Below are 27,341 nucleotides of genomic sequence, written 5' to 3' on the forward strand. Positions count from 1 at the left end.
CGCTGCGGTGAAACAGCAGAGCTATAAACCATCCGTATTTCTCCAGTTCTGAACTAGGACTGAGGAAAACCATTCCAGGAGCTGCAGAGATTTAAGAGGCAGCTATGGAGTGCATCCGACCAGCCTTTTTACCTTGGTCTGCGCTGTCGCTTTGAAAGAAGGCATCGGGGAGCGCCTCCGTGCTTCAGGTTTTCTCCGAGGCTGATGTAGGAGGTTTACGGCCTGGGACCGGCGGCTTCTGCTGGCCCTGCTGCAGCAAGACCGGAGCGGGGCGAGCGGGCCCGCGGCTCCCCGCCGCCGCCCGCCCTCGCGCCCTGCTTCCCGCGCCTCGCCCCGCCCCTCCGCTCCGCTGCGCTGGGCGGGGCCGCGGGCGCGCGGCGTGCGGGAAAGCAGCCTCGCCCAAGGACCGTGGAGGCGGGAGTAGAGCGTGAGCGGCAGGCCTGGCGCCATGGCTCCTCGGGCTTTCTGAGAGGACGCCCCAGTTGATGGTAGGGAGGCCAGCTTTGCGCCTGCCTGGCTGGAGGAGGAGGTCGGCTGGGTTAGGTGAGGAACCAGCACGTCTCACCTGCCCTCGGGGAGGATCTGAGGGAGTGGGCTGGTTGTGCGTTTGAGTGGGGCCTGCCTGGGCTCCCCCGCTGCTCCTGTCACCCTCAGCCAGGCTGTCATGGGGTACTCGCAGGTGGGAGCTGCTCCTTTCCTTTCTCATGTCAAGTTGACCTGCCAGAAAGCCTCCAAGAGTGATGGCTTCACCCTATACCTGCCTGTGTGGGTGACGCTCAGACAAATAAAAACAAAACCAAAACAAAGCCTGTTGCTAATGAGGATAAATGAGTGTGGGGATGACCTGAGCTCAGCTACACTTGTACTTAGGGTGAAAAATGAGATGGGGCTGCTAGTGAGCTCTGTCTGGTACGGGGCAGCCCACGGGACCAGGCCTTGAGTGGGGGAGGTGCTGACCTGTGAGGCTGGGGACAGGAGCCCCCTGTGCCATGCCCTTGGAGGGGAAGCCTCTGGCCAGGGCGGTGGCAGGGTGTGCTGAGGGGTTGTGGGGCTGGGAAGGCACCCGGGAGGAGAGAGGGAGCTCAGCTCTCCCTCAGTGCTGAGGTACGGACACCCCGAGGAGGCAGCCAGCTTTTGGTGGTGGGGCTGGCGGCAGAGCTGCCTTGCTGCTGTAGCAGGTAAGAACACACCGGGTAAGTCTTTGTTCTCAGATCTGTATTCCCGTTGCATGGGAGTTGCTTCAGCACACATCACTGCCCGCACCCGCAGGCACCCTTTCGCACCTCCGCAGCCTCACTGCTCCCGCTTGCTGCTATGTGGGTGCTGCTGGCTGGGGGGACTGTTGGAGGCAAGCGGCCTGAGTCAGAGGGAAGGTCACAGCCGTCTGCATGGGGCTGGCTGTCAGGGAGGGCTTCGTCCTCCTTGGGAGGAGAGTGGATGGGCTGGCTGCTGCCACCTGCCTCATCAGGTCCTGTCTCCCCGTTGGCCTCCAGTTGCCTTGCTCTGCCTTGCACCTTCTCCGCATGGGTCATTTTCTTCCCTGTGGCGCTCTCGGTTTTCCTGGAAAAACACAAAGCTTTCCAAACCTAATATGGCCAAATCACTGTCGAAGTAGTACATTGTTGATCTGGGTCATATGCTTTTGGATGTTGTGGATACTGTGATGATTGTTCATTCAGAGTGCAAACGTTTCAGTCGAGGTAAATCTCTTCCTTCTGTTAATGTGTTTATTTTTGGATTTATGTAATATTTTTGTGGTTGGGGAAAGTGTCAGAACAAATCATAAATAGGATGAAAATGTGTTTTCATCTACATCTCATTCTAGGTAAGGGAATTTCCTCTATGATATAACTTGCTGAGTCTTAAAACTTTTATTCTTGGTCTTTCTGCCTCTCTGTTTCCTACTCTACCTGAGTTAATCAAATACATCAAGAATCTTATTTTGAATCTTCAGTGTTATGGTCAAAAAGGTGCAACAAATGCATCATCAGGACTGTAGTGTATGTCAGACAGAAAATCTGGGGGAAAATGTTAAGATTTGATGCAGACAGCTATTAACCTATAATAAATTACCTTGTCCTAATCAACAATACTGCTGCTGTGACTGCTATCCTAAAGGCTGAGGCTCTCGTCTGTCTGTCTAGATTAAATGCTCACACTTGACTTAGTCTCTTCTGTGGACAAATGGTAGAAGGCCATGATATCCAGCAGAGGGAAGCTGTGTTATGAGGCAGGTGAGCTGTGAGCTTAGTGATGCCTCTGGCTTGCTGGTTAACTTCTCACAAGTTTTCTCTGTCTCTGAAAGTCTGCTGCCTACAGCACAAAATCCAACTTTCTTTTTCGAGGTACCACCCTAAAGTAAATAGGTATGCCTAAATAAATTCAAACCATGTTTATTGTAAGTTCATGCTCTAGTAGACTTGGGGATTTTTCTGCTTTACAGGCACAGTCTAGAGGTGAAAAAATATCCAGCTACCATGTCTGCTGCTTGTTCATGTGATATGTAATCCTTTACTTGTCATAAAAAATCAAAAGAAAAAATCCCCTTACACTTAGTATAGTTAAAATATTTGTAACTGTTAGTGATGCTTGATATATCTTGTTTGAAATTTAATAATAATGAAATTAGTTTTAATAACAATTGATCATTACCACACACAAAACTATAAAGTAGTCCCTAAATACAAGAATTTTCCTGGTCTTTGATCTTGCAAGCAACTACCAAGCAAAAGCACAAAAATAAAGTTGGCTGGACCCTCTCATTCTGTTTTAAGAAATTGACTATAACATGCTAATCCTTTATATACCCTTGCTGTATCTCCTGCTGAAATAACTAGAAAGGTGCATACAGTGGTATTCAGCAGGATCTAAAAGATCTGCTTTTTGTTCGTCAGTCTTACCTGTAACAAATTCTGCCTTGTGGTGTTGCCAGTCTTTATTACTGTTCCTTTTCTGCATTTTGGTTGCTGGATCCACCTTTGTCAACTTCTGTCTGATGCTCTTCAGGACGTTAGTCTCTGCAGCTCCTGCATCCTAGACAAAAAGCGATGAAGTGTATGCGCTTATGACATACGGTGATAAAGGTCATCGATTCATCTCCTGGCAAACAGTGAATGCTGACATTTGTGTACCAATTTGTTGAGTTACCTCACAGGAGTTGCTGATAAGAGAATATTCATAACTCTTCAGGACATGCACACTAGGACTTCACCACAACTGCTGTAGTCCACTGTTGTATGAGCACCCGAAATGAAAGGTATTCCTGTGCTACCAAGTCTAAAAATTCTGCATGAAAACCTATGAGAGACATGAAAACGTCAGAGCTATGAAGACAACTTGAAATTGCTCTGTGTACTTGCCAATGGTGAATAGCTGAGGAAAAGATAAAGGAAACTATTTTCCTCTATAAATTGCAGTTTAGGATTTATGCTAAATGCTATACTGATTGTGTAAAGAGTTGCTGTTTGCTCTGTGTGTGTTGTTGGGGTTTGTTTTTTGTCTATTATTTGCTGTTGACGTAGCTGCTCCTACAATTCCTTCTAACAGATTGGCTGTTCACTGTGCACTGGGACCCTCCTGTTTCGCTTTACCCTAAGACCAGTGGTTGGACTAGTGAGGGAAGATAGATGGGATCTCAGAGCATGCTTTGAGCCAGTTGTCCTCTGCTACTCCAGCTGTACTTTTTCAGTGGTGCTGGCCTATGGAGGGTTTATGAGGAAGAATGGTGTTCTACCAATAATCAGCAGTGTCTGTACTTGTATGTATAGATATGTCACTTAGCAGTTTGCTATATACAATTTCATCTGCAAATGATTGATTGTTTTGCCACCTTAACTTTATCCTGATGGTATAAAGCAGACAGAATCTGTACCACAAGCCAGACAGCACTTACTTCATTGCATTCTGTATCTGAACCGTGATTGAAACCAGTCTATAACATATATATGTAGTCAGAGATGTTCCAGGGGAAGGGGCAGGAAGTTTTGTTGCCATAGGACTTACAATATCAAAGCTGCTGCCAACTGCTTTTTTTTTCGCCTGTGCTCTGTTCATTGGGAAGTCTCTTCTTCTCTTGCATGGTACATTTCAGAGTTGCTTGTTTTTACTCCAGATGTCTCCTTCTGCATTTCCTGATTGACAGGGAGATCTCAAAATTCTTGATCCAGATTCAGGCACTATATCCTGTCTTTAAAAAATTGGGTGATGAGAGAGAGCAATAATAAAATTAACTGTCAAAATTTAAACGATTCAGGTTAAAAAAAAAAAAAAGCTTGGGAAGGTGTAGAAAAATCTGGAGGTTTGCTTTCACTCCTGCCTTAACCTCTCATTGTATTTTGCACATCTGTAAGCCCTGAAACTCTTCAGAATAATTGTGTCAGTACTATATAATGAACAACTCTTGTAATTGTAATGACCCTAGCAGGTAGCTGCTACTCTCCTTGGAGATCACTTGTCTCCTCATTACTGAGGAAAGCAAGTCCCATTCTCTCTTATGCTTTGCATATTTAATAATGGTGAATATTTTAATAATTACAGTTTCATTTCTGTAACACAACATCCAAAGATCTTGAAGTATTTTAGAAACTCATGGTCTGATTTTTATTTTATTTTAGGAGTGATATGAATCCATAGCTTCCAGTGCCTTTAGCAGCAGCAGTTAAGTGCTAATTTTCTCTGAAGATCAAGCTACAAATAATGACGTTTCACATTTTAATTAATAAGTTCTGTATTAATGTTCTGTGAAGTCCTGTTTGGAATGTATTTCTTGAATATGGCTGTAAGGGATGCATTTGTAAGTCAATAGAATGATTAACAGAGAAATGAGAGGCGTCTTGTCTTCATGTAAATTGGTCTAGAGCAGGCACTTGATTCTAAGAGGTGTGATCTGAATGTAAGGATTTTGTATAGAAGAGTTAGCACTATCATGGTGCATTGCTCTTCTTGCCACAGTATCAGAGTAGTGGGTGGGGAAGACAAATGTTCATTCTCAGAATGGAATGTAGTAACTGTAACTTTTGACTTAACATAAGTTCTGTGTAACAACATCTTTACTTACTAGGGTGAGAGAGAAGGGGAAAAAAAAAAATCTTAATACTAGTTGGATGTTTTAGTTCTATTTCGATTTTGGTTTAAAAACTGATTCTGTTTTCAGGTCATTTGGTATAAATTCCACTGATCATCCTCTCCTTGGGCACCTAAATGCTGAGAGACTTGTCCAGGCCTATAGAGAGCTGTGGAGAACAATCTGTGCGAAGTACATGTCTTCTCTCTGTGCTTCCAGAGTTCTTGGTACTTGGCGTCACATCGCTATGCAGAAGAGTCATAAACCTGGTGCAAATGGCTGTTTAAGACTAATTTATAGTTGTCTTGTATCATCGAAGTAGCACAAAGCCTGTGGAACTTAACTATCTGATCAAGTTTAGTGTGGTGTCACCACACAGCTAGTTTCTGGTATACGTTTTCTCCATAACTTGTTAGTTTTGCACTAGAGTCTGTCTAGACTGGAGTGCATAGTTACGTGTTTAACTTGAATGAATTGATTTAGACCCGAGCAGTAAACTTCTTGTAGCGTTTTTTGTTTTTTTCTTGGTCCTAATTTTAAGAGGTCTCATCGAAGCACCCTGAAAGCACTTAGATGTTGTAGCAGTCAAACGTTTTAATCTCAGGAATCTGACACGGGATCTGTCTCTGCATAAACAGGAGGCAGTGACTCTCTCACTATGAATATGGGCCTCAGAGGTGTGTGTTCTTGGGGTACAGTTGCTGAGAAATTCCACTCTGATGCTTGACTGTGTTAGACAACGTGATAGACAATAATGTAATTAAGACGCCTGACTAAAATAGAAACAAAGGAAGTGGAAACCTAGTCTGAGTCTTGTTTTCAGAAATGAAAGTTAAAATTTGACAACCTGCTATTTCTATGTAAACTTACATCTCTTTAGTAAAGTTTGTTATATGGTCAAAGTAGGTTTCAATTTGTGTAATACTGCATTCAGGTTTTCTGTCCATTTGCTTGTCTGGATTGTAAAATTGAAGATCAACTCTTGGTCAAGTTAGGCCAGGCTCAGATTTGTATAGAACAGTTTTTTCCTTGCTGAACATCTGTGCTGCAGATGTAGTTCAATGCCATTGGTCTCAGTAAATAAGTAGCCAAACCATAGGATGAGAGAATAGCTTTAGTTCTAAATTTGACGTTGGAAAAAAAAAAGGTGATTGTGTTTAACTCCCTCATCCCAAGAGAAATTTGGAACTTGATGTTGCAGTCTCTTCTGGCTTGAGTTACAGATTTCTGACAGTCCTATCAAGTGTATTTTTTCTCAATGTGTAGGATGGTAAAAAGAATGATTTAATATGTCTTAATATTGTGGTTACATGCTCAAATTAGTTGGGAATTGAGGGACAAAGCAAAAAACTAAAATAGCTCTCCAAACTTCGGTTTAAGGTTAAAGATATAAGTTACAATAATACAGCATTAGAGGAGGGGATTTCCCCCTTTCTTGGTTGCTTTTAGGTAGCATTTTAGAATTGAACATTTGAGGTTCAGATGTACTTACAAATCTTTGAACTGGTATTGAGCCTTCAATTGATAAGATAGGTGAAAGGTCTCCTGAAACCTTATATGAGGCAGCAGTAGTAAATGGATTGTTTTTTAAATTAAAATAAAAAGTTTGCAGGTGACCTATGAGCCAGACTGATGCTGCTAGATCAACACTATGGTGCTGTCAATTATCAGACCTCAACTGTCGGGTAAATTAATAATAAAAAAAGGCAAGGGGATATGTAAACAGTGGTCTGTCTCTCTTCCTGACAAAGCCCCAGGAGACAGTTTTCTTGCTAGCATCGTCTGAAAGTCCAAGAGATTAAACTGTACAAGTAAGCAATTCTTTAGCCGTAGAAGATTGTCTTTCCAATGTATATTTAATGACAGTACTTGGGAAACACATGCTAAGAGAATAAACCTCAGGCCTGCAGAGGAAGGAGCAGGATTTTCCCTAGAAAAAAAGCAAGCCATTCTGCTGTGGGTGTTCAAGCTTTTTCTCTGCAGAGCTGGCCTGTGGTATAGGATGTTAAGGCACCAGTAGAGAGAGCCGTTGTTTCAAGGATGTGTGAAAAGCATACGGTACAATTTGCTGTCAGGGCACAACACTGAAGTGTGTCACTGTAAAAGCTGACAGGAATTTTTAACCTGATAAAAGAACGCTTGTAGAGAAAGATCTTCCCCTCTTAAAGCCCTTCCTCCTCCCAGATATCTGAACAAAGTTGCACAAGGATCAGCTAACAGTTAAAGGCTTAAATCATTGCTTCTGCTTTTTTAGGCTTCCTGCCATATATAGCCTTTAATGACTTACCTAGGATATGGGCAGAGCTTGTCTCAAAAGAGCTTACAGAGTGGGGGCAATCTCATGTGCCATGGGATGTTGGTCAGGAAAGGGCTGAGGGAGATGTGCATTCCAACTAAATATGTAGTTATGAGTCTTGGAACTTATGTCAAATGGGGTGGGGATCAAATTCAAACAGTGTGAACTGTTCTTCTTCCTGAAGTCGTCAGTCGCTCTTGAGACTTATAACATTGCCAGCAGTGTTGAAAATGGTGGATCCTTAGTGAGGGGGAGTTGCTATCATCCTGTTCTGACCTTCCTTAGGAGAGTGTACACCAGTCTTACTTTGGCTGTAGGGCTGATATTGCAAGCCTAAGAAGGAACACAGCATTCCCAGCTGTTCTGTTACTCATGACCATTTGCAAAGCTGACATGGGTCTATTTACTTTTGTTGGGGCATGTTTAGTTGCTTGGCAGCTTCTTGGCCCATGAGCAAAACCCTGTAGGACTTAAGAGCTTGAAGAAATCGCAACGGAAGACTTGATTGAAACTGCAACTTCTCACTTTGCTGTGTGCTAGAAACATCCTGAATTCTTGATGTTATGTGACCTTAAATGGAGGAGGATCTCTGGCCTTGCCAAACCTTTCTAGTGTGGGGGTAATGAAATCTGAAACCAGGCAAGTTTTGCGTGGTTCTGAATTGCACTGCAAATCACATCTCATACTTCTCATTTCTTGCCTAGAGGAGAAAAACTCTGGTATCTTTCTGTCTCCAGAAAGGAGGCAACGCCTGCATATTTCCCCTATGCTGGCTGATTATACTGACTTAATCATAATTGAGGAAGGAGTCGGATATCAGCTTGTATGTGATACTGGCACGTAGAGCCCTGTACAACCTATGGCCAGCCCTGATGAGACTTCAAGAAGGAAGCAGTGATGGCAGCATGAAAAATAGTTTTTCTGACATATCTTGCAATTGTCACTAAATGTTGAAATGCAGATGGAAGAGCAAGCAAACTACCTTTTGCCAAACAGAGTTCCTTCTTTAAATAGGAAATAATGACTTCAGGAGATCTACTTCAGGTATCCCAAATCTATAGTAGATGTGAAGAAAAGCCAAACCTGTATGATGCAGGCTGTGTAATAAAAGTATCAAAATGGAGAGAAGTCTTTAAATATGAATCTTTTTCTGAGACCATGTTCTTTTTTTTTTTTTCATTTCTTTTTAATCCGTCAGAAGCTCTTAAGCCTTGCCTTCTCACTACTATTTTTGCAGGCTTATTTTCTTATTATTTCGTACTGTAGTAAGTTTAAATGACTTTGTCACAGAGCTGATCAGCTGCAAAAAGAATCAGAAACACAATGAAAGCATGTGTGCTTGCTGCTGTCGATGTTTTGCTCTCTTACTGGTCTTAGTGGCTGTGTTATTTCTGCTGCCTTGCTGTCCCCTTCACCCTCACCAGAAAAATGCAGTTTAAAAAAGTTTTTTTTTTACTACAAAGCAATTACTAGTCTGTACCGTCAGTTCCACCAGCCCACATTGCCATTTACATGGTCTCATGCTATTGTTCACTGTGTCTTCACATGGTGCAGAGTAGATTGTGGTAATGCTAGGCATGATTCCAGCATGAGCCCTAAATTTCCTTTAAGGTAGTGAGGGGTATATGCTATTGATTTAACTAAAGTCTTCCTTTTTCTCCTCCCTGGCAGCTGCACTAATGTCAGGAATTGCTTGTACTGAGAAAGTTATCAGTGCTCAGCTGGCAAAAGCATAGTTGGGAGGGAAAAAGACTCTGCAGTTGTCTTGCACTGTTTCTGCAGCAGTGAATGGTAGTGGGAAGCACTCATGGAATAATAATAATGGTACACTTCTCTCAAGTTATCTCAGATCAGTTGGTTTCTGAAGTGTCCCACAAAAACAGTAAGGCCTATAATGAAGACTGTTTATGTACGTTACCGGAACCCTGCAGTATTTTTGGTATGTTGGGATGCATCTTCTCTTTCTCACCTCTTTTTCAGTCCCTTAAATGCTTTTCACCTTTGTATGACTTTAATGATTTGAGATTTCAAACCTTTGGCAACTTCAGCTCCTTACCACAGTATCTGCACTGCAGGAAGTAGTGCTTTGCCTTGGAAGATCTAGTGACTTTTTGGAAGGTTGTTGTATGGAGAGGAAAAGGAAAAGAAGCTAACATAAAAGTGAGTTCTGTGGAAACAGCTCTAGAGGGGTTTTTCAGAGCTGGGATGTACAGGTGTCACGGGCTTACTAACAAGAAATTCCATATGTGTGGAGTTCAGAAAAGAGAAATCAACTATGAGATGAAACCCATGCTGTGTGAAAAGGTGTGCTTTAGGAACTTCCCTGGTGTGAGCAATGGGTAGCCAGGAGAGTTAAGAGGTTTAGCTAACAAATGCTGGAGAATAACAGATGACAGAATGAAACTCCCTCAGTAATGCACTGCACTGTTTTCTTTAGTGTTCAAAACAGCAGGAGAGAATTGGTATTGTTCAGTGTTAGCAGTTCTGGCCTGATACACACATGAAGGTTTTGTACATGTAAAGCGTAAAAGGGAACATGTGACTCTTTTCCATCAGTTTCCTTTGTTGAACTTTGCTCTCATCTGTTCCTTCCCTCTTCTCTTGGACTTCCATGTGTCTGAAGCTAGGCCTAAGTTACCAAACACTGCATCAGTGCTAGCGTGGCTTTCTGTGCATGATCTGGGGTGATGGTACATAGAGACTGACCCTGCAGGGACCAAGCATCAGCAACTGGCTAGCAAGGATGTTATGCTTTACCCCACATCTTCACTTACATGAATTGTGTGACAAAGCTGATGGGAAGTGCAGTGTGACATGAAGGTCAGTGTTGTGTAAGTTTTAACATCTGAGCTGCATTTCCTTGTGATCCGTGTGATGCTGAGCTTCTACTGAGTCAGTTGTTTGGAACAGTAAGCATAGCAGTGAAATTTGCTTAAGAGAAAGTGCTTGGGTCTGGCAGCAAAAGCTCTGAAAAACAGTAAATGATCCTCTGTGGAAGGATACCTGGCAAGAACAAAGGCAAGTGAACTCAGTTAAGATTCTAGTCAGAAGCACCAAAATTAAGCGGGGCACAGGGCAGTAGCTAAAGAGTTAATAAAGCTTTTCTTGTAATGTAGTTCTTCGCAAGAAGTGGCTTTCTGGTTTCATTGTTAATGTTGCATGACAAACCGTTGATTCTTAAGACTCAGTTAAATGTGCTGTCTGTGCCTTGCTCCTATTTAAGCAATGGGGAATTCATTTCTGTGTGACACTTAAATCCAACAACAAAGCTGTTGTAAGACTCTAGTCCAGGAAAATATGCAAAGTATAATAATATGGTGACTAGCTTTATAGACTGTTTTGTAAGAGCAGGAGGACAGAATTTTGTTTGGGGTGACTGGTCTTCTGTTCAGAAAAGTCAAGGTACATGTATCTCTTTTTTAAAAAAAATCTGAATTTCAGCTTTTGGGCTGCATCTGTAAAAAAATTAATGTAGTCATTTTCCTCTGAAACTGCTGAACTGAAAGTCATGGAAAAAATAAAAGAGGGGTAAACTTGCTCTGACTCAAGTCTTTGGGAACTAAATTGAGCATTAAAATAGATTTGTACCATCAGTCTCCTTAGACGTGAACATTGCTAGGCTTAATGAGAAAGTACTGAAGCAGAATGACAGTTTCTTATTAACTCAACAAGACTTGTCTAGCTATTTCCACGCTGCTGCTCCTTGCTTATTAATGATCTTCTGCACTATAAAAAGAACAACCCAAACACTCTAAGCCCCTGGGAAGACCTTTTTATATGGTCTATCAGATGTTAAATGGCCTGCTAGCAGTGAAGAAACAACCCTGTGAAATGCTGATCAGCATTTTTGTCTTGTTCTTGTGCCTGGACAAAAAAGTATAATTGATTAAATTGTCTACTGGAAGATAACAAATGCAGGTGACACACTAAGCCTGAGTCACTGATGTCTGCACTTCATTCCAACCAAATCCAAGTTGACTTCAAAGTAATGGAGTCACAGCTGTAAGTAGCTGAGAGAGAAGATAAAGCTGTCAAACTTTCCATGAACACCAGTGTGAGTGAACTGCCTAGAAGGAAAATGTTTGTCATTGACCCATCATTCTGAAAAAGCAGAAAGTGTAGCAGGAAGGAAGTTAAAATAGTGTGGATGTAAGCGATTGTTTCCTTCATGTCCCCCCTTCAAAGGGGGAAATGGGTTCTTCTGTCAGAATCTGAGCAGCTACTTGCAGATGGAGCTAACAAGCAAATACTGGCCAGGTCTGCTTTGTTAGCCGTATGGCTCACCTCTGCATTCACTTCATCACAGCTCCACAGAGTTGCAAATAATTCCTAGTAGTGCCTGGCTATGAGTAGCCAGGTCACCTGAAACAGGACTGCTCACCGTGATTGGGGAATTGATAAATTGTGTTGTGAGCTCTCAGTAGTGAGTTAACTACCTCTCTAGTGGTGTTTGAGTTCAGTGGACTCTGCTGAAGCCTCATCTGTCAGTATGGAAGATCGCTGTGGTGGCTGCGGGGAGCAACACAGAATAACTTGATGATCAGTTATATGAAGTCAGTGCAGTGGAGCCTTCAAACATACACCATTTTCTGCTCTGAGGGTCCATTATGCTTTTAAAGCTTGGGAAGCTAGAACTGAAAGCTGCATTAATGATTTTCAGACTTTGTCCCAAACAAATATGAATCTGAAACAGTTTGTAAAAGGAGATTAAATTTGAATTTTGATTTTTGTTTTGAGTTTATCAGAGTTGGGAATTGGTAGACACGAGGGAAGTTACTTCACTAGGCATCAGTGCAAGTCTGTTGAATCAAGCAGTATCTAGGTACTCATATAAAATCAAAATAAATGCCTGCACAATCCCCTTTGGACTGAGATTAGTGATTTGGCTTGATATGAAATCCCTATGCTCTAACCTGGAAAGCTTGCAGCTGTGAAAGAAATGGTATTTAATAATAGACCAAGACTAGATTTCAATGGAAGCATTGTCTGAGTAGGGACATCAGATCTTGGTTCCAGAGCGCCAATAAAAAAAAAAAAAAAGCCTTTTTATTTATTGGGCACTCAGACTTGAAGACTCCCAGGTGCCTCTTAGTCTAAGGGCTTGTCTGTACAGGAAAGTTAGTGTGCAATATGTTGGAATATGAATTTACAGTGCACCAACTTCTCTGTGCTTCCCCTGTGTTTGGATATTTTTAGCGCACAGTAATGGTGCCTTGCTCTGTGGCAGTTCATTCAGCTTTGAAAGTGAAGTAAATTACATTCTGCTTAATGCCTGTGTGGTGAGTGAATGTCAAAGAGCCAATGCCATCTGAACTTGTACCCAAACTTCTTCTTCTCAGCTGGTGCTAAGGGTGGTGTTTAGTAGGATTCTGCCTTTGTCCCCGAAGGTGATAAGTAGGATTCTGTTACTTTTTTAGACGTGAAGAAAATAGAATGTTTTCAAAAGTCCTTGTATTTTGGTTCTCAATACAGCTTTGGGTACGTAGTGGTTTAGATCAGGGAGTTTCAGTGTAAATTTGCTTTGAGAGTTATTTTCATTAATATTTTACAGCTGAAACTAAAATACTGCATACTTGAGCCTGGCCAAAAGGTTTGTGTAGCTATTTAGTGAATTGGACTGAGGTTTATTAACCGTCCCTTTTTTTACTGGGTTAGCTTTAAGCTCAAATTCATTCAAAGAATTGCTTTTGCTGGCATATATGAAAGAGGCAATGTAGCATCAAAGTGAGAACATGCAGAAGGAATAAGGGAGGGAAGGCATGTAGGTATTGCTCTGTAATTTTTGTTTGGGTTTTGTGTGGCAGTGCTGATGTTTGCCATGTTTTAAAACTGTGAACTGAAGGTGTTAAGGTATCTGGACAACCCTCAGTTTGCTCAGAATTCTTGTCATGAAAATTCGGACAAAGAAACCTGACTGTTGGAGAAACTTTGGAAGATGGGTGTTTGTTTTTTTTTTTTTTGCTTAACCTTGAAAAAAAAGTGCAGCAATCACTCTCAGGCTAATATGGGGGGGGGGAAGAATGGGGAACAAAAGGCTTGCTAATTCGTCTAATCCGTACTTCATCTATTCACCTTACTAAGAAAATTCGTTTACCCTTATTTCTCTGAAAATGTACTACCTTGCATATAAAAGATACAAACTGATTGTGAATCTTGCACCTTTCACAGAATTGATGTTACCTTGCTGTTCTGCTTCAGGTATCCGTGGTATGTAATAGGAATGCTGCAGAGAACCAAAGTCCAACTTAGTCTGTTTATCCTGCATTAATCTGAAGCTTCCAGAGAGACAATCCTGACTTTGTGGCTCTCTGAATTCAGCAACAGTGCTCCTGTTTCCTAGAGGAAAAATGAGGGAGAAACTAGCTATGGGTCTATGCACCCAACAAATGGTGCCACAGGAATTAGACTAAACTTCACATAACTTAGTTTTAACAAGCTCATTTTCTGAGAAGGATTTACTTTGTCTGGTTCCGCTCTTCTGTGCAGTAAAAAAACCCACAAACACATTAATCTTTAACTGAATTATTGTATTTTTCCCAACTCCATTGTTAGGCAAGTGAGAGTTACTCTGCCAAATTGGAGAACTAAAACAGGCAGAAAGAAGCATTGCTGCTGCTCTGTCATATGTATGTGCAGAGATCTCGCAGCGTGATGAAAAGGCTGGGAGGCTCATGGGGAACTGCACTTGGAGTCCATACACACTGTCGATTGCAGAGCCCCATTCTGTGGGAATTTCTCCTTAATCACAATGCTGTGAGACTGAAGGAGACGAAAGGTGACTGGATATCAAGCACAGTGAGTTGTCTTCATGGGGTGACTGTGGTGAACCAGTCAGCACTAGTTACTGCTGGGGACTGGTTCGTGTGATGTTTGCAAACATACAAGTTTGCAGCTAGAGTAGATCAGAAAAAAACATGTTCTTTATTTCAGTCATGCTGGGCCAGGGCTCTCATCCAAGTCAAATTTTGCTTTGACCAGCTAATGTAGTGTACACAGCTTGTCCCTGCCTGTGGTGTGTGTAAAGACATGCTACGCATTGACATGATCACAAAATATTTGAGCTCATGATCCAGTGTCGTAACTGTGGTGAGGATAAGCCTAAATGAAGTGTCTGCCCTTCACACAAGGACAGTGTAGCTACAATATAAGTTGGAACTTCAGTGTTGACGGGGTGACTCTTTCTTCTGTCTAAAGGAATTGACTCCCTACTGAACTTCTGGCTGTGGGAAGGGAAAAATATTTGACCTTAAACGACTTGCACAAAGACCAAGAGGGAAACTGTCAGGCTAGGTCTTACAAGGAGCCTGGCTCCTTACCCTCCGCCGAAGTCACTAGACCATATGTCTCTCTCCATTCATGCTGAATGAATTCCCAGACTGTGCTACATTTCCTCTCTTGAATAATAATCTTTAATGAAAAGGAAAATGAGAAAACAAGGTAATGACAGATAGCGCAGAGAAAACATTGGAAAGTGAAGAAAGAAATGTCTGGGAGTAATAGCAATGCTGATATTCCCATGTTAATGATTCAAGAGCTTTCTGACTGCCGTGGAAGCAAAAATGATAGCTGCTGCACTCTACAGAGACTTGGCAATGCAGGGAAATTTTCAAAATTGAACAGTAATGGTCCCCATGGTTGTTCTCAAAAGATACCTCCAGCTCATTCCTGCAAGGTGTGAGGTGTCTCTGAGATGCAAAATGCTCCTTTGCAGGTTTAAGCCTGTAGTTAATTAATCTGAAATACTTCCTATCTGGACTGACTGGTTGCGAGAACTTAATAAATTACAGAGACACTGATCTGCAAGAAATTAGGCAAAACTCCCAATTATATCATCAGTTTTGTCTGTGCCAGGATTGCATGAACGTGCGCTTAGCATCTACTTTAGCACCACGTCTGCTGTTCTTTTCACCCAAGCACAAATACCAGTGATTCTAGTAGCTCTTAAATCACTTTTTGCTTCAGACTGTGCATTTTGTTGCAACCACATTCACCTTCCCTGCTCCCTCCTCTGTTTTGAGGTCAGTCACCTGTGACAGAGAGTATGTTCTATCTGGTATGTGGAACTAACCACTTCTGATTTTAAAGAGCATGGTTTTAATTGGCTCTCTTCCTCTCCTCTGGTTGCTGAACAGAGCTGGCCTCAGGTGGAATTTTTTAATTGTGCCATTGCTGTCTCTGTTACACCAGCTGGAGTTCTGTTTTCTAGAGTAAACTTGAGACACCAGACTTTTTGTAGCAGAATTCACAGGACTGGTTAAAACTTTTTAAAGTCATGTGAACAGTTTTTCACCTGTGTAGTGATGTGCACAGGAAGTCAGGGAGATACTGCCCTTCCTCTCTAAGTTAGTCTGATTTCACATTTTTATTATTTACCAAGTTATTTCCTGACATGTTTGCATGTAGCTATGTAGTGGTGCTGCTGGAGTTGCCTATTTTTGCCGCCACTTTAGGAACTGCTTTCCTGATACTTTCAGAGGGAGCCACAGGCTTTCCCTTCTCCTTTTTCTCACTGGCATCAGTTCTCATGTTTGACCTTTGACTAAGTGATTCAGTTTGCTGCTTTGTCAGAATAGTTTTTATTTTTTTTTTTACTGGGCTAGTTTGTGGCTGGGTGAGCAAGCTGATGGACCCATGGAGAAGTTAAGCAAATGCCAGGTCTTGCATAAGGGAAGTAGGAGAAGTGTGTGGTAGGTTGGGGGAAGATGGAAGTGTGGGATACCTGTTTTGGCATGGGCAGCTGTTTAGCCTGGCTCACTGAACTGCACTTGAGGTTTGCAAAGGGGTAAGCTGTCTCCCTCCTTTTTAGGCCAGGCACAAACTACTAGGGCTCAGAAGAATTATTGTTATCCTAAAATAAAGCAAGGAGTGTGACTGAAAACAGTGCTGGGTCGTGAGGCAGCAGTGACTGGAAGACCTGACTGCTGATTTCCTTTACTGTGACAGACTTGGGAAAACACCAGCCTCTCGACCAGCGCAGGAGAGAGCAACTCTCCACAACTTCACGGGCATTTTCCTGAGTATATCACACTCGGAGTGGGGTTCTTTTTGTTTGTTTTTACCTAAGACCTTGTTCTAAGCTATTTAAACACACTCTGGAAAAAGCTATCTCCAGTTTGAATATACCAGTCTCTTATCTATACAACCCCTAGAATCTCATATCTTCAAGGCAGTGGTTTCCAAGATTTGGGTGGGTTCTTGTGAAGATAAATCACATCAGAGGCATGACCTTTATCCTTAGTGCTATTTAAATAGCTTAAATATCTATGGACTTCATGCCTTGTGACTTCAGTTGCTGAAAAGTGAACACTAAAGAAAGGAAGAGTTGACGTACAGTATATCAGATTGGTGGTATCCTCGTTTACAGAGCTATGCAAATACAGATGGCATTTTTCCAACAAATTATCCCCCCAGCGCTACTGTATAGTGACTGGATACTTTTGAGAAGGAATCTGTGCATCCATATGGAACCTAGCAGAAGAAAAGAGACTAAAGTCTATTGTAAATGCTGAAGTTGTTCAGGGAAAGATGAAGGTGCAAGCGAAACAACTGAGAACCTTCTTTGCAAATAAATGTTTCCTGCTGGTTCTTAAGAACATTCTTTAAATCGTTTGCCTGTGTAATCCCGCGTCTTTGTCAGGATTTTCTGTTGGAAGAGAGGATAGTGCTGAAACTGATTGTCAGGAAGGTGTAATCCAGAGCACCATAGTCAGTACATTTAATAAAGAAATATATTTGCATTTTCCCCTTAAAGGGCAGTAGAATCAACATATTACAGAAAACTACAGTGAAGTATATGGGACTCCATGTCTTCTATATGTACAAAATGGATCCACTCCCATGGAACTCTGCTCTGGAATAATCTAATCAAAACAAAGCCCCGTTTTTATACTTTAAAGAGGTGTGGGAAAATTATTTAATGTAAGCCAGTGTGATGCAATATCTACTTGAGTTTGGAGACAGTATGAAACTATAACCAAAGAACTGATTAACTTACCAACACTGAGGTGTTAACTCTAGCCTGTTTACTTGACTGTTTAAAGATCAGAAACACCAGTAATAACACTGAACTGGGGCCTGTGGATCAATGCAAGGAATTTAGAAGGAGTATTCATTTCTTTGGACTTTGTTTCCCCATAGGAATATTAACCATGTGTTTAGACTACATAAATGGGCTTTGTATTGCTCTTTGCATTCTGAAAGTGCTAAATATTATTTTTCTGGTGGCAGATACAACTCTGCAGCTCCATGATAGTGTTATGTGATTGCAGCCTGAGGATACACTACGCAGGAAGAGGACTTACTCTTCTTTCCTATTCCTCTAAACTTGTATCACACCGTGTCTTTGAAGATTTCTGACTGTTGTCTCAGACACTGCGTCTGCAATAAGATCTATGAGAGTAGACTTCTATTTATGCAGGTTTTGTTGTGTCCTTGGACTGTAAGATTCCTTGCATAAGGTCTTTAATTACGTTCCTCTCAGCATAGGGTAGACTGTTGATATTAAACAAACAAACAACAGGTAAAGTATAATCTGGCCTTTCTAACATGCCTCAAACTACCAAAACCTTAGTTTGGAAATGAAGTACTGGGGTATTACCTATTTCCAACTTTGGTATGTTTGTCTGTCATCATTCTACATCTTTATTTGAGCATTATGATAAAGCTGATAAAGAACAGCTGTCTGTGAAGGAACAGATTTCTGCCTGCCTGCAAATGCCACTATCTGTTTAGGACATGGGCAGCAAACACATGATTTGCCTGGTTTCTTACATCTAATCTCTTACATTATGAGAGCTGTTTTATGCTAGTTGCTCTACTGTTTGGAAATGTGTTATCCAGCCTGCTTGTTACTGAAAAATTCAGTCATCTGTGGTGTGTGTGTATGTTGGTTTTGTTGTGCTTTTTGCAACCGAAAGCTTCCCTTTAGTTGACAAGTGAAGTTTGTCATGAAGTTATATGATGACATACTAGACAACACACTCATAGAAATGGTACATGCAAAAACCAAACATACTGTCTCTGCATTTCTAAAGTTCTGAGGCTCTTCTGTCTTCTGGACAGCTGTCTCCAAAGACTGTAGAGTTTTCTGTAAAGATGACCAGAAGAATTTCAGAGCCATGACCTGCAATGAATGTTACTTAATATCTGAAATATTTTCAGAAGTAGTACTCATAACTGCAGATATTAAAAATTAACTCCTGAATGTGGCCTGATAGCAAGTTCTTTTTCTGGCTTTGGATGGTGGTGTAATGTCACTGTGAACCATTAGCTGCACTTCACTAGTGAGGTGATCCCATTTGCTTTTATAGCTGGGGGTTTGTTTTTGTTAATGTTGCTAAAGTGCTTTGAATTAAATGGCACAGAAATCTGTATTATTGTGACATCTGTTCCTCCCTGAGAGCTTGTGTAACCTGGAGGAGCTGTGCAACTCTAAACCAACAACATAGCCTGCGTCCCTATGAAACAGTAAAGAACTAGAAGTAGGTTGGTTGTATTTCTGTGGTTCCACACTACTATTTGCATTATGGATCCACTTTTACATCAGCAGGGAAGGTCTGCACAAGTTCTAGCAGTCTCTGGAAGTAGTAGGTTTTGGATGGTGTTGAAAGGTCTAGTGGGTGACCATAGAGATATTGCAGCTGAAAGAAAGCATTCAGCTGGCACGCTAAGCCTCTGTCATGCTGACAAGGACATGAAAAAAGTTTCAGGCTTTCTGCCATGTCTTACCCTATGCATAGCCTATCCTCTGATATTTATCCATCGTACTGCTTCTTGATCCTGCTTTATCTTATGAAACTTTTCCAAGGTGTTTTTTTCGTACCACAGTTATTCAATAAATTCCTTTTCCAAAGTCATTATCTTGGGTTAATGTAGTAAACTCTTCCAACTCGAAAAGATAATGTCTCTATTTTGTATTTTAAAAAGTACTGTTTACACTTGTGGTACTATAAAATAATTTGCATTAATAACATAGGAGCTCATTTGGGTTATAGATTTTAAGTGTTGTGATCAGATTGCGATGGGATGGGTGACAGCTTGCAGATTTCAGAGAAGTACTTATCTGCTAGCTGTTGCTTACATATAGCAATCCTCACTATTTATCATCATTGTTTGAAGGAAGCTTAATTGTAAATCACTACACTGTTTGGATGTATAATTTGTTCAGATTGACTGGTAGCCTTTATGTAAAACAGGCCGAAGGCTGGAACAACAAAATTGTTGCCGATCAGGACTGAGCTGGATTGGCACAGAGGTGTGGGAAGCTCATTTAATGCAAGTTGTAGCTGCTGGTATCAGTGCTTCACTTTCACGAGCATAGAGCTTAACTTTGCTGCCAGCCTGGCAGCTTCCAACTGCGGTAATGTAATGTAGCTGCAAGATTGTTTTGGCTCTTTGCTAATGCCTTCCCATACCTTTTTTTAATAGTCTATCTCCTGCCTTTCACCATCAAGTTATAAAAGCTTTCCTAACATTTGTTCTACTTTTAAGAGCTGGTAAGGGCATGACAGTTGACAACGGGGTCAACACCCTTCCATAAAAACGCACTTTTCAGCAATGAAGTATGCTGCCTTTTTGGGATTTTCAAGAGTTGGTTCTGGGGGATTGAGGTTTGTTTTGGTTTGTTCTCTTTCGCACCCAGCTATCCCTCATATCACAAGGCTGGCTAAGGTGGTGCAGTCTGTGTTTCTGTGACTATTTAAAAACAGGTTTGAGACTTCTGGAATGGAATAACAATCTAGCTTGCTTGAGTCTTGACCCATTTAAAGGGATATGAGAAAGCCTGAGACCCACTCTGAGAAGACAAGGCTTCTTCAGGTTCTTGGTCCTACTTTCTTCATAAAATCAGGATTAAATTTGGCTCTCTAGAGACTAGATGCACCATCATGGGTGCTCAGTTTGACCTGGTTGTCACAAATATTTTGTAACAGAAATGATTACTGATGTTGTGATTCATGTATCAGTTGTGGTAGAATGAGATTTGTTGTTTTAACTAAAAGAGGATCAATGCCTATTTATTGTCCGGTTTTTCAGTTCTTGACTATCAATAATGCAAAGAATTTGAGAATATTACAGTAAGCTTCTTCCGTCTGTCATAGCTTCAAACCCAAAAGGACTAATATAACTTTTAAACACAGGATAAAGCTTTCTTTCAAGGCAGTGAGGAAACCATCAGAATAAGGGTAAGGCAAAGGTAGCTAACGACACTCTGCCTTTGACTGCAACCCTCTTGCTCAAAACTTGCAACAAAAAGCCTCTCAACCCATCCTTCCTTGCATCATTATTTTCTTCTGGAATTTGACCTTTAAATGAAAATTTTAATAGTTTTGATTTCTTGTGGGGAAACCACAAATGTGGAGTGTAAACTGTAACAGTGACAAATGTTAGTGTCTGTCAAGGGCTGAAACAATAGACTAGGGAGGTGAAAACTACACTCTCCTCCTTACTAATTAACTTCTTACCTTTGAATGGCATATGGGCCAAGGTACAAATTTCTAAGAACCCAAACTGACCTCAGAGGGAAAGGAGAGAGTCTGCTTTTGTGTATGTAATTATCCTTTTTCTTAGTAAGTCTGTGATGATTTCAGCTGCGGTTAGTAAGATCCATTCCCCTCTGCAGCCTATGTGGTGAATCGTTCCTGTTTCTCTCCTAATGTTCTTTCTGTCCTTGCCCTGACAAACCATTCCTGTTAAGGGAGATCTCTTTCTGCCACTTTTGTTGATGCCTTGTGTTACAGATTGGTTGGGGAGCCTGTTCAAGACCTGTAATTAAGACCTGCAAAAGATCTGGGAGAATGTCTAGTTTTTTTCTGAGTCATCCTAGAGGCTCGCAAGCCCTGTTCTTTGCATTGTGCCTTCCTGCTCTAGCCAGTGGGAGGGTCGAAGGCAGGTGAGGGTCAGACATGGAGACAGAAATTACGTTTCTAAATAATCGTTCTGGTTTTCAAAAAATACTGGGTGGCCTGCTGTTAGGACCAAGCTCAGTGTCTCAGTGTCCTTAGGACTGACTGAATATTGGGAAGTTCAGCTTATGGTTTGTATTTTTTCAACAAAGTTTGCCCCAGTTGTCTTGACAGCATGGAGTAGGAAAGCAGCAAGAGGTTGTCATATAATGTGTGTTGGAAATAACTGGTCAGCATCTGGAGGGTTGCCAGGGTGCAGCCACCAGCATGTAAAGGCAGACATCTGTAGGATGCTTTGGGTTCCTGAGATATTTTTATGAATGAACTGTGCTTATGACAGGAATGCATGCTGAAGTAGGCAGTGCTAATGGAGAGCCTCTACAATCACCTTATCTTTCTTCTCCAGTAAATTTGCCCCTGAAGATAAACGTTTAATAACATTCCTAGTTGGTTGTACTTCTTTTAAAAGTGGTTGAACTAATGACCCATAATCCAATAGATCCATTTGTAGTAAATAGCACTAAGGGTTCAACCTTGTGTTGCTGATTTAGCAAGATGTCTGCTTAATTTACTGCTTTTCACTGTTGCAGCTCGTGCTCACTGCTCAAACCAAATGATTTACCTGGCATTGAATGTAGCCCACCTTTCAGTTGCAAACGGTCAACGATTTCTTCATAAGTGTAAAACTTAACAAAAATCTCACATGGTCTTGGGAATCAGTAAATGTGTGTGTGAGACAGATTTGGGTTGCTGCTTCATAATGATTTGGTCAATTTACTAATGTGTGTGGTAGTAGCTGCCTGTGCAAATACCTGTGAATGTGAGTCAAATTTGCTTTGGTCAGTAATAGTCATGCACGCAAATAGCTTTTTCCTGCAAACCTTAAAGAAAGGTGGAAATGTGGCCAAAGTAAATTTGTATCGCACTTCAATCAAATACCTGTGGAATTCTTTCTATTTGGCAAATGAAGCACTCCTAATCACTTCAGTGGGAATCTGTCTGGTTCAAGGAATGCAGTATCCTGACCTAAGACCCCTGCTAACACGTAATGAGACCCACTTGAACCATGTGGGACTACTTATGCACATGAGTGATTTTGTGGACAACTTTATGCAATATGCAGGTCAAGGACAGTGGTTGTCACTGCAGTCACTGATTTTTAATCGGAAAGTAACAGACTTATTAATTAGGCTGGAGTGGCAGTGACCCCAGCCCTGTTTTCCTGCTGGTGCATTAGGGAGGGTCTCCTCATCCTTGTAATCGAACGCTTGTAGAGGACAGTTGCTTTCATAAATCCTGAAAAATCATCCGGTAGCTATTTACTCGTGATTTTTTTGTTAGATTGGAATGACTGTCTGGCCTCCATTCCAGGAACTTCCTCTAATAAAAAATAAATGCATAAATAAATAAGCCCCCCACCCTTCTGCCGTCACTTAGTTATTTGCTTTGTTAGAAAGTTCTGCAGTTCAGAGTAATGATAATTGAAGTGGGTGGAACTGTGTGTGGAGAGAAATAACAACTTTTATGAGATACTGCTCTTAAAACTTTTTTTTCTTTTTCAAGCATTACTCCCAAGTTTGAGGTGTTTTATTGCCAACTCCGGTATGAGGCTTTCTTCTTTGCAAATCTTCATGCAAGAAATGTGTTGAGGCAACTTGGATCCTGATACCCCAGCTTGTCCTCTCAGTTTATGCAGCCTTACCAGTAACACTTTATTGAGGACCTGGACTGAACAGTGACTGGTGGGAATAATCTTCCCACTGTTACTAAATAGCCTTTAATTTAGTAGATCAAGAGACCAAGTGAGGACTCAGGGAAGGACACAGCAAAACAGTGAGAGCAAAAAGATTCCCTTCACAGCCTAAGAATTCTGTCCTGTGCTTAACATGATAATGGCTGATGTATCATTAAGTCTGCAGCAAACCAAGGCATTTCGTATGCTTGATTTCAAAAGCTGCTGCCTTTTTTTTTTTTTCCCCGGACTGCAAGGGTGTAAAGCAGGCCTAAGGCAAGGAAGGGAAGTAGCCTAAATTGAGACTATTGACACTCTGTCCCTTTTTTTGTCCTCCACGGTAAACTAGACTAGTTCCATCCTCTAACCCTTATGTAAGATAATACACAACTTCCAGTGTAATCATTCCTGTTTAAATCTCTACCTTAACCTCTGTTTTTCTGCCTGGTATCCTGCATTTCTCCCTCTGTTTAATCTGGCTACAATGCTGATCCACAAATTTTATTAGAAAAAACCTGCTTCCTCAGATGAGACTCCGTGGTTGTCATATCCCATGTCTTCAGGACTGCCTGTTATTGCAAGTCCACTGAAAATTTCATTTTCTCCTGAATGTGACAGGGTAGGTCTTAATCTGAGTATCTGTACAAATCACAAAAGTGTGTATGTGGGGGGAATGACCAGAGAATTCTAGAAAATACTAGGTCCAAGTTTCTGTACGGGAAAATTTGCAGGGAGAAGCATTTTCTCTTATTAGACTGACATCACTGGGAGCAGGGAGAATAGATTTTGCTTTTGAGCCTGCAAGCCCTTCTTGAGGTCTGCTAATTACATACCCACTTAATGCAATTTGTGCTTATGTTTTTCCATAAATGTTTAGTGTATTACTTCATACTGAATTTTATAAGAAGATATGGCTTATACCTTATTTCATGTGACTCTCTGTGAAGATTGGCTCTGTTTTCAAAAGGTAATTTAAAGTTTCCTGCAGTGAAATTGAGAGCATCTTGATCAGAGTCTGTATAGTTTTCTTTATGTCTCTGCTTATAGAGTGAGTTTTAATAGCATTATTGTTTAAAACAAAACAAAAAAACCCCAAAACCACAAACAGAACAAACAAGCAAACTAGAATGACAGCCCCAGAAACAGAAATTCATCTGTTTTACCTCTTCTAGAAAGGTGACAGCATAAGCAGTGCCAGTTCCCAGGTATACAAACCTACTAATATGCAAATACTACCCAAAGACAGGATAGGGTCCATGTAGATCTTAGACTGCTTTAATGAAGCAGTGGCAGTTTTGCAGTGGTAGGCACAAGGATGAGGCTGTCCAGGGTCTGGCTAACTTCACACTGGTGAAATAAAAATCGTGTATCAGAACCCTGTGGAGAGTCTGCCCCCTCTGTCCTGTGTATGCAGGAAATGCTGGGAGTAGGATGCATCTTCTCTGTTTCTCCCTGAGGAGACTGAACTGGGAGGTTTGGTTATCAGCTGAGGGAAAGCAGCTGTCTTCAGCTAGCCCCTGTTGGTGTCTGCCTGAGTGTACTTAGGCAGGCAGACTCCATGGTTAAAATACTGGCTGCACCAAGAGGTTGGTAACAGTTGCAGACTCTTGTAGAAGTGACTCAGAACTTTAGATGGCCAAATTTAATGTGAAAGTCCACAGACCAGAGATTGCCCGTAACCCTTTCATCTGAGACCTCCTCACTTCTCACATTCTTGCATAACCATATTTGCTGCATCTTGTGTGATAATCTTCGACTGCTCCTGTGAAACTGAGGAATAACTTATGAACTTTGTGTGTGGTTTTACCTGCCTATACTAATGAATAGCTCACCATAGCAGCTCAGACTTCCAAGAAGGAGGCGGTGTAGCGCTTTAGTTCAAAACAGCATGATGTAGGTTGTATCTTATACAGAACTAAAATAACATCAGTTATAGTTTTGTGTCTTTTCAAGTAACTATACCTTTTCTGTGATCTGTTAACATGAATAAGAAATGCAAAATGATCTCATAAGAAGTCTGTTCTAATTATAAGCATATTTTTATCCATATAAAGGATGTTTCCAGTCACCTTGAGATTTCCCTCCAGAGAATGACTGCTGAAATTTTCATGTACTTTTGCTCTAAAATAGTAGAGGGCTCTGTAGCTGATTGTCCTATAACAGACTTTGCCTTATATGTGGTACAATGAGGAAATTCTTGATATTCTTGTAGAACAATAGCATTTATATTTTTGCAATAAGAAGGCAACTTGGTATCTGTGACCTGATGACTCTTACTTGTTTTAAAAAAACCATCATAAATCCCTTGTGAATCTCTTGGTTAGAATGGGAAAAAACCTCCACTGTTCTTCAGTAGAGTCTGTTTCTGAATACTTAAAAGCTGTAAATAAAATTGGAAAGGATTTCTTATTCCAGCTTGGAATAAAATCTTGGTTCAGACTGTGACTAATCTGTAAGCCAGTTGTTTGAAACTGTTTGGATGTTTTTCTCCCCTCAGCTGAAATATTGACATGAATGTTAAGAGTCAACATCACTGATTTTGACGTAGTTTAACGTAAAAATCAGATTCATTTCAGTCTTCACATCTATAAAATTACTAAACTATAAGCATATCATTACAAACATCAGTCATTGTCTCAGGGATGGGTGTCAGCCTAAAAAGTTAACTGATGTTGTATCTGAAGGCAGAAAGCACTACCTTGTCCACTCTCCTTAACTGCTAAAGTGTGGCATTGAAGACCCCTCAATGTTGGGATCATCGCAGGAAAGGCTTTCGTTTTTAAGGAGATTTTCACTAATGGAAATGTTCTTGCTTTTGCAGGTTTCTTTAGATCCTGCAGGAGCTGGGTGGATTCTTGCTACAGAATATAGAGTATGGAAAGTTCCCCCCCGGAAGACACTCTCTGTGCAGTACTGAGCAGCTGACCATGGTGCCATGTAGCCAAGATCTGCAGACAAACATACAGGAAGGTAAACTTTGATGATAGGAATGGCTCACCTCAGGGGACTGGGGAAAGTATGTTGAGACATGGATAGTGAGAGAAGACGCTTTGGTTGGACTCTCCTCTGAAGTGCAGGTGAAAGAGAGAGACCACATGAGAGTGGGCATTTGTTGGCAGGCAAAATCTTCTTAGATAAAGCAAGAACTCTGAATGACAAATGTGTGTCAGAGATGTGTAGTGTCATCCTGGGGTGTTTGGGTGCTAGACTCCAATATGGCCATCAGCGTAGTCTGAAGGGAAAATGTGCAAATGGATTGTTAACACATGCGTCGTTAAGAGGACTAACTTGCCAGAGACAGCTGTAACAGCTGAGCTATTTCAGTCTCTCGAAGAGGTGAGTGTTGATTGGGGCAAATGCTACTTCAGAAGAGCGCATTTCAAAGAGGAGCTGGTACAGAGGTAACTGGCTTCGGGTCTCCCATGAACTTCCTGCACTAGCGGTGCGTTTACCCTTGAGTTCACTCAGGCCAGGATTTTGTCCTGGGAGTTAAGATTAGAGAAATCTACGTTCTGGTGAACAATCTCAAAGTGGAACTTGGAGGGTTTTTTTATGGCCTTTGGTTGCAGTGCCTATGGTAACTTGGAATGAAAGATGTGTGTTGATTTAGTGATAACTGGTGGAAGGAGAACCATTTTTGGCCTTTTCTTGCTCTCCAAAACCAATAATCATCACTTAGATTTAAAGAATAAATTGCCTATTGAGAAAATAAGTATTTAAATGCTGACTTATGTATTTTAACTGTTCCTGAGCTTGTAATGTTTAACTTACTTGTTTTTGGTGAAAGTATTTGTGGGTTTTTTTTATAATTGTGCTTGAAAGTATTGAAGGAGTGAGACAGTTTGAACAGCATGTTAAATTGGGAATCCAGGAACAAACATTTGTGGAAAGAAAAAATTTAGTTAATGCTAATTGTAGAGTTCAAGGGTAGATGCACTGGAGTCTGTCCATTCTTGTTTTTCATTAATTACTGGGTTTTAAGATATGGTTTAATTGACAAGTAGTATAATAAGTGTTAATTTTCTCTCTCATAGCAAAGACTGCTTTCTAGAAAAATCTGACAATGAAGAAGAAATTGTGTGAGCTATATACAACTCTTAGAGTATTCCAGTCAGTTATTTGTATATTATCACATTTTACATAATTAAATATTCACCTTAAAGTTCTTGATTTTAAGTGATTATGGGAAGGCTGATTTCCATCTTTGTTATTTGTTGATATACCTCTTGTAATTTTGGGGAAACATCTGAAGTGTAACTTCTAACATTTTAAAATAAAAGTTAGCAAATAAAAAGCATTCAAAAATTATTTAAATTATTTGCTTATTTAAGTTCAGGGTTCTTGAAAACT

The 27,341-nt window shown here is 41.1% G+C and overlaps 1 long non-coding RNA gene across 1 annotated transcript; it reads left to right on the forward strand.

Annotated features, from left to right (window-relative positions):
* The first annotated feature begins 402 nt into the window (after window positions 1-402).
* LOC142362414 (uncharacterized) lies at window positions 403-27,276 on the forward strand. The gene is made up of 3 exons (XR_012765062.1): window positions 403-543; window positions 25,813-25,961; window positions 27,026-27,276. It is a non-coding gene; the product is annotated as an uncharacterized LOC142362414 (long non-coding RNA).
* Window positions 27,277-27,341: the final 65 nt, after the last annotated feature.

Source organism: Opisthocomus hoazin, chromosome 9, assembly GCF_030867145.1.
Source record: "Opisthocomus hoazin isolate bOpiHoa1 chromosome 9, bOpiHoa1.hap1, whole genome shotgun sequence".
Classification (NCBI taxonomy): domain Eukaryota; kingdom Metazoa; phylum Chordata; class Aves; order Opisthocomiformes; family Opisthocomidae; genus Opisthocomus; species Opisthocomus hoazin.